This window comes from Lactuca serriola, chromosome 8 (genome assembly GCF_051521515.1).
Source record: "Lactuca serriola cultivar US96UC23 chromosome 8, Lser_US96UC23_V15, whole genome shotgun sequence".
Taxonomy (NCBI): domain Eukaryota; kingdom Viridiplantae; phylum Streptophyta; class Magnoliopsida; order Asterales; family Asteraceae; genus Lactuca; species Lactuca serriola.
The window spans coordinates 75,308,417-75,316,839 of record NC_136415.1 but is presented as its reverse complement, the minus strand read 5'-3'; the positions used below and the strand labels follow the sequence as shown (position 1 = coordinate 75,316,839).

Sequence of the window (8,423 nt, the reverse complement as noted above, 5' to 3'; positions counted from 1 at the left end):
AGAAGCAACAATTGGTGGCCATTGGTTGAACGATTTAACAGTAAATTGTCTATGTGGAAGGCAAATTGTTTGTCAATGGGGGGAAGATTCACTCTGTGTAAATATGTTTTGAGATCCCTCGGCTCCTACCTCTTTTCTATCTTTAGAGTGCCAGCAAAGATCCTCGTGAAACTTGAAAGTATCTGATGTCGGTTTTTCTGGGGTGGATCAACTAATTCAAAGAAAATTATGTGGGTTTCCTGGTGGAAAATGATGAATAACATGGAGAAGGAAGGTTTGAACATTGGCAACTTCAATGCAGTCAATATTGCCCTTTTGGGTAAATGGTGGTGGCGCTTTTTCGCAGGTACTGATGGAATCAGGATGAGGTGATAAAAGTATTTTTATGGCGACAGAGGAAGCCTTAGGGAAGTCATACCCTCTTATCAGAATAATAATGTTTGCGGCGGGGGGGGGGGGGGGGGGGGGGTTAGCAACATCAACATGGTTCTAAACAAGGCAGGTTTAGACATTATGCTCACACATAACAGGAATAACTAAAGGTGGACTTTGGAAAATGATGGGTTGTTTACTGTCAGCCCGCTCATAAATGCTCTGGACGATATGATATCACTCTGGATAGTTCCTCTCTCAAGACAATTTGGTGTAACGTTGTCCCTAGAAAAATAAATACTTTCATTTAGCGTATGCGCCTTAATCAATTGCCTACGGTTGACAACCTTTTTCATAGAGGCAATCATATTCCAATGCAGTTGTGTTCGTTATGCAACTGATATCCCAAATCTACTGAACATTTGTTCTTGCAATGTTCCACATCCAAGCAGCTTATGGCAAACTTAAGGGTAAAATGGTCAAAACTTCCGGACTTAAATCAGGGTGTTGATCTAGAAGACCTAATCAAAGGAGGAAACCTTACATGGAAGAAAGATGAGGCCATCAAATATGGTATAGTGATTCGGACCTTCCCGTGGGCCATTTGGTGTAATCGGAACGACATTCGTTTCAATCGCAAAGTTAAAGGCATCTTTGTTCTCGCCTCGGAAGTCATTAATAGTAGCTTCTTGTGGTTTAGAGTTCGTTACAAATATTGTAGAAACTTGCCTATAGATAGTTGGATGTAATCTGTTTTTTCTCTTATTGTTTGTATGCTCTAGCCCCTCGTTAGAGTTGAAGCTTTTTTGAATGAAAATTTTGAGTTGTTAAAAAAAAAAGTTAAGGTTAAAGATGTGAAGAATTTTTTTTCAAAAAATGTGTACAAATAGATGTCAAAATTAAAATGTAAGTTTTAAAACTACTAGTTTGTTATTTTAATGTACTCGAGTTCTTTGTACTCTTCCAACACTTTTGCTTGCTTTTATTTTTAATGATTCTTATCGTTCAAAAAATATATGCTAAAAGGGGGGTGATTATTATTCTATTCCAGGTTTTTCCAAGACAATAGTAGTTTTGATAGGCGGATGGGATTGGATATTGGACCAGATTCCATTAAGTCATTCAATGCAACTTTGGATACTACCTTTAAAAAGAGAATTTTGTGATGGATATGGATAAAGAAAACGAGAACACCAAGAGGAAAAAGATCTATTTTTTTTAAGTTTTAGGGTGAATAGCATAAATAAAGTACTTTTTTACCAATATTGTAACACCCAAAATCAGGAAGACCAAGAAAAGAAAGGTTAAGCTCTAAGTCAAGAGTCAACTCGACGAGTCCAGGGAGGAACTCGACAAGTCGGAGCGGGATCCGGGTCATTGAGTAAGTGAACGACTCGGCGAGTCTGGTATGGGCGAGAAAAACCCTAATCCCAAAGGTTGTGCCCTATATAAAGCACATTATAACCCACCCTTAGCCTCTTTACTCCCCTTTTGAGTTCCAGAAAGCCTAGAATTGAGTGAGCCTTCATTATTTGAGAGAATAGAGCCTTGGAGGAAAGAATCCTGGAGAGGGGTTTGAAGATCAAGGGCTTTGCTGCAAATGAGTGGTGTAGATCCGGGATTTACTTTAGTTGGAGCTTTCATTTGAGGTAATAGTCTGTTGCTTGGGCTTTTGTGTATCTAGATCTATCTTATGTTTGAGATTTGGGCATTTTGAGTATGGATGAGACCTATTTCGAGTTTGGAGTAGATCTGAGGTTGCTACCTCAGATCTAGGTTGGTAATAATCCAGAAAGTCATAAAGTTTAGGCTAGCCCCTTTGTTACAAACCCTAACCCTAGAGTGTTCTAAGCCTATAACTCCTTGGTTACACGTAAAGTTTGACACTTTACGTGGGGGTTAGACTCTAGAGGAATGGATCTATGGATTTGAGCCCCTGCATGGCTCGAAAAGCCACTGTATGGATTAAGAACTGAAGAGACTCGGCGAGTCACATGGGTGTACTCGGCGAGTTGTTTGAACATGAGCATGGACTCGGCGAGTTGGAAGAACAACTCGGCGAGTCTGTTGAAGATTGCCTTGGACTCGGCGAGTCTGGTCGCAGAACCTCAAACCTTTTCTGTTTAAGCCTTGAAGCGGTGAGTCGGGAGGTGACTCTGTGAGTTGAGCAGGATAGGACTCGGAGATCGTTAGACTCGGCGAGTCTTGGGGCGACTCGGCGAGTTGAGTCGTGTTCTAAGAATTTTTAGAGTGCAAGGACTCGACGAGTCAGTGGGCTGACTCAGGCGAGTAGAGTCAGTCTGGAGGGTTGACTTTGACCAGGACGTTGACTTTGACCAGAGTTGACTTAGTTTGACTGTTGGAGGCCAGTTTGGGACTAAGTGTTATATTGGTATTAGTAGATCGGGGAGTTATTGGAGTAGCAGTTCGGGAGTTATCAGATAGCAGTCAGAAGGGTATCAGCAAGAACTTCAGTAGTGCAGGTGAGTTTCCTTCTAGTAGGAACGGGTCTAAGGCCACCATGCCGACTCGTTTAAGTTAGCAGTAGTTTCCGGACTTCGGTCCAATGCAGTAGTTAGTATGTTTGATGTCTTCGTGGCTCAAACAGGATTTATGTGTTATGTGTTCCGGGTTACGGCCCGATGCAGTATGCAGTATATGTGTTCATGCTAGTTGATATGTTATGCTATGCTATGTTCAGTCAGTTCCGGACTTCGGTCCGATGCAGTTAGTTCAGACTTCGGTCCGATGCAGGGGACAAGGTCCCAGTTAGTTCCGGACTTCAGTCCGATGCAGTTAGTCCGGACTTCGGTCCGATGCAGGGGACAAGGTCCCTGTCAGTTCCGGACTTTGGTCTGATGCAGGGGGCAAGGCCCCAGTTAGTCCGGACTTCGGTCTGATGCAGGGGACAAGGTCCTAGTCAGTTCCGGACTTCGGTCTGATGCAGGGGGCAAGGCACCACTTAGTCCGGACCTCGGTCCGATGCATTGGGAAAGGCCCAATATGTGCTTTATATGTTATTGTATGGTATGTGGTAGTTTGGGGGAGCTCACTAAGCTTCGTGCTTACGGTTTCAGTTTTTGGTTTCAGGTACTCAGTTTCCGAAAGAGGAGCTCGGAGAGATTGCAGTGCACAAACCATACTCAGTTAGTCTGGGATTGTTTACTCTGATAAAGAGAACATGTTTTAATTAATACTCTGAATTTATATTATGACCGGTGATATGTTTTTATAAATATGATTTTAGTAATGTTTCAAAAGAAAATTTTTAGTCATGATTTTTGGGTCGTTACAAATATATTCTATGTACTTACATTTATTTTCCCAATAATAGTAATATGTTACCCTTAATAGCAATGTACTTACATTTTACTGACACATATACTAGCAGTGTACTAACATCTCTTTTCCTATAGAAAAACAAATATAAAAAATGACCCATATAAGATTTCTTTTTCATAACAGTTAAAAACATTGCAACAGCAGCTCACCTGCAAAGATGCTTTATTTAAAACCATGAACTTGGAGCATCAGGTCCAACGTGAAATGAAAAATAGAGATCTTGAGATTCAACCACATCAACATATTTCTCATTGGCCGCTCTAACGCTCCATCGTACTAGCATACTGACACGTCTAGGCATGAAGATGCAATCCAACCATGACTCCATGTTCATCATGTTGTTAACCCTATGTTCCCTACTCGTTCTCTCCTCGTCGCAAGATTTCGATTTATTCTACTTAGTTCAACAAGTATTCCATTTCAATTCAGTTCATATTGTAATCTCAAACCTATAAATACGGGGTTTCTCTTCATTGCATTCGAACTACTACATGGTTTTTTGTATTGGTCGGGATCATACTCTAACACTAAACAAGATTGTTGCTACCCAACCACCATAAAAAACAGCATCGGACTTTGGAATCCATGGACTTTAGCCTAAGTACGATGACGGCTCCTATACATCCAATTGCAACTCTAGCAACCCTTCCAATGCATCCAAGGTGGCTCTTTACCTCGTTTACCATTTCCTATTATTGATTGTTTGTTGGCGTAAATGATTTTCTTTTTACGCACGACCCAAAAAGAAATTAATGTAATTAAATAATTGTGTAAATTACAGATTTCTGATCTTACGAGCCAAATGCAGTTGGAGTGGTCAACACTATCGTGCCCAAGCAATGATGGGTTAAAATTTCAAGAAAAATCATGAAATAACAAAAAATTGGGGTGTGTTTGAAAAATATGACCAAGGAAATTGAAGTTTCACAAAATGACCAAGATTTCCTCACAAGAGTCTCTGAGGAAATCTTTTTGGCTATGCGGAAACGTATAAGCTACGAGGAACTGACATGACATGGGTAAAATCATAAAAACACATAAATAAAATATCAAACAAAAAAAGATCATTCGGATTGAGAAAGCCTTTTCTGCGGAAAACGAGCTCGTTGGCTGCGGAAGAAAGTCGGGCGATCGATCGGAATCGGAGACGGTTGACAGTGAGGAGGAGAGGAGTTCGAAATGGTGAGGAGATCCCAACAGCAGCAGCAGTAACTAAATGGTTAAATTGAATCGATATTTTAGCATATGGCTATCGAACGAGTAATTTGAAGTGTTTTATGGCAAAATTCATCAAAAAAACAAAGATTTTCAGCGAATATCAATTCCTCAAAAGGTAGAACACATCCGTATAGGGTTGCTCTATGGATTTGTAGTGCCTCTGCGGAAATGTGGTATTTTTAAAAGAATCCAAAAAATGGTTTTTTTCAATTTCTAGATCAATTAATGTTTTTTCAATTCCGCAGAGAGAGACATATTTCCGCAAAAGACATACCAATTCCGCAGACAGTCTCTATGAAACTGTCATTTTAGAAGTCAGCAGTTTTTGTCTTTTTGCACACATGTCCAATTCCTCAGAGAAGTTTGGGTTCCGTGGAGCCAAAAAGATTTCCTTAGAGACCCCTGTCTGAGGAAAGCTTGGTCATTTTTGAAACTTCAATTTCCTTGGTCGTATTTTTCAAACACGCCTCATTTTTTGGTTATTTCATGAATTTTCCTAAATTTTGGGGGTCACGAGTGGGAAAAACATCGGACTTGTGCGGAATCTGTACTTCATCAACATGCTTATTTTGAAACCACTCTTAAACTCAAAAGCAAAATAAATGAGTGTGTGTGTGTGTGTGTGTATATATATATATATATATATATATATATATATATATATATATATATATATACTCTCCTGGTGTGCTCTTCTTGATCAAAGAACTCTAGTACTCCATATATACAATATTAAAACAAACGTTTTGTTTTTCGTTTTGTAAAACTTATATATATGTTAAAATTTGATGCAGGAATTCAACCGAATGGGCAAACGTAAAGTTTTGAAAGCATAAAGACCGCGATTCAAGCGGTGAGTGGCTACACTCCATGGATCCAATGCAATAATGACACATACGCAACAGTCAATTGTACAAAATCTCCTTGTGTGTGAACTCAATGGTTTCTAACTTCATTGAATGCCCCATTTTGCCTAATGGACGTGGCCGTTCCTAAGTCGAGTTTCCTTCCTTCTAATTTTTATTGACAAAATTGCAAAAATGGTCCGTATGGTATGCATTTTTTTAGGTTTTAGTCCAAACCACAACTTTTTTGGATTGGTGGTCCTTTTGAGCTAGTTTACATGTAGTTTTGGTCCCTATCCAATTTAAAAAGACTATTATACCCTTAATGAATTTAATTTTCATTTTTCTTTCACTTTTTAAAATCATTATTATTATTAAATATAAAACCAGGCCCACCTCTCTCTCTCTCTCTCTCTCTCTTTCTCTCTCTCTCTCTCTCTCTCTCTCTCTCTCTCTCTCTCTTTCTCTTCTTGATGATCCATCACCCAAAACACCCACTCTCATTGTAGAACCAGTGAAAAAAGAAGGAAAGGACCAGTGATTCTTCACCGGTAGTAGCAGCCCCAGCACCCGCTATTAAACACGCTCGGAATTGTTGTTGTACTGTTCTGATACCCCTTCACAGCCTTCTCAACGACCGCCATCACGTTCGTCTCTTTCCCCTGTCAAACAAATAGAATCACCGGTGATGTTTTCCCAGTTCCCCACTGCCGCCACCTCCATATCCCCTTCCCTTCCGCTTTCTGCCGAGAAACACCACCACAAGCACCCTCTCCGGCTGTTGCTACCCTTCTCAACCCCCACAACCCCGATTGAAGGCTTGAACCGTCGGAAAAATCGACTCCTTTGTGCTTCATAGCGAATCAGGAAAAGAAGAAAGAAAGAAGATGTTGCTTGTGTTCCCTTTTCATCTCTGATCAGATAGGAATCGAAGACTCATTCCCTTTCGTTTGACTGACAAACCAAACACAACCACAATAAGTCTAATTTTCACCCTTATTGCTTGATTGAACTCCTCAGAACCACCGACAGTCGCTATCGGTTTGATTCCCGATCAATCCTCTTTTCCTTCATGTGTTGCAGATGATTGGACCAGAAGACGAAGTAGGTTGTCAGAGCGACCCTGCAGTGCGGAGCCCCTCTCGTTTTGATTGTTTTGAAGACAAAGAGGAAGAGTTGATCCTTATTTTCTTGGATTTTTTCTTAAACAACACACACTCCAGATTTTCAGATTTGTTCTTGAGGAAGAAGACGATCAAAAATGTGAGAGAGAGAGAGAGAGGTGGGGCCCAATGTTTATTAATAATAAAACATTAAACTAAATAGAAAAAATATAAAAAGTATACAAGAAGGGCATTTTAGTCTTTTTAGTTTTTCGAGGGACCAAAACCACAGTCGAACTAAGCCAAAAGGACTATCAATCCAAAAAAGTCGTGGTTTGGACTAAAACCCCAAAAAAATGCATACCACATGGACCATTTTTGCAATTTTGTCATTTTTATATTTTAATGTAAGAACTTGATGTAGCACCGGTTAAATGCTTTTATTAATTTTGTGTTGGTATTAATTTAGGCCACAACTTTCGTTTTTAACCAATTTATAGAACAAACATGAATTACCAACATAGGTATTTTGTACAACATAATGGAGAATATGGGTTGTGCATATACGATTTAATGTTGGTTTCTAGTTCAACGTTGACGATGCAAAAAATAACCTTAAATATGGACGTCTAGAAAGGATACGCATGTATTGACTGTAAACATGAATTTTTAAAAAGGCAAAACTACAAAAACGGTCCCTGTATACGTTGAAAATTGTCACTTTGGTCCAAACAGGTTTGACTAGCACTGTTAGAACAAAACTTTGATTTTGTTGCGAGTTTGGTTCATTTTTGTAAGGAAATTTAAAATGATGGATTTGCCCTTAATATTTTCTTTTTACACTTTTTTTTTTATTAATTTTATACTTTCCTAATTAAAAATAAATAAAAACGAAAAAAAAGATATAGCATATACCCCACCCTTCTCTCTCTCTCTCTCTCTCTCTCTCTCTCTCTTCAGCTAAAATACCCACTACCACTGTCGGAAGATATGAACACTACCATTGCCGGAAAATATGAACACCGCCATTACTACCGAGAAATCCTTTGAAAACCCTCATTTTTCGAGCGAATATAAACAACACCACCACAACCGCCTGAGGTTATCGAGTTACAGACGGAGGCGACAACGTGCCAAAGAAGACAAATGTGGCGACGACGTGAAAACCCAGATCAACGGCGATAGAGTGGTCTGATCTGAAAACCCTCAAGTTCTAGAGTTAGATGATGACATCGACGACGTTCCTGTAGATGTCGTTGTATTCACAACTCAACGGCGGCTTCATCTGGAAACTCGATCCACAAACGCCGCCTCCGTATGTCTCTCATTCCCCGGTGAGTCTCGTCTCTATCAATATGACGACTAGTTAGGTTTTTTAGACCCAACGATTTAGGGTTTCTAGACCAACGAGTTAGGGTTTCCCAAACGACGACCCTTCTTCTTATTCATCGAAAACCCTCTGTCGTAACTGTCCTTCTTCTTCGCCGAAAACCCTAATCCATATGAGATAAGGTGGTGACACTAGGGTTTCGAAAGTTGGTGA

At 39.8% G+C, this 8,423-nt stretch overlaps 1 pseudogene; it reads left to right on the top strand.

The window, feature by feature from the left end:
* Positions 1-4,013: 4,013 nt before the first annotated feature.
* LOC145066250 (extracellular ribonuclease LE-like) lies at positions 4,014-5,949 on the top strand (annotated as a pseudogene).
* The last annotated feature ends 2,474 nt before the right edge of the window (positions 5,950-8,423 follow it).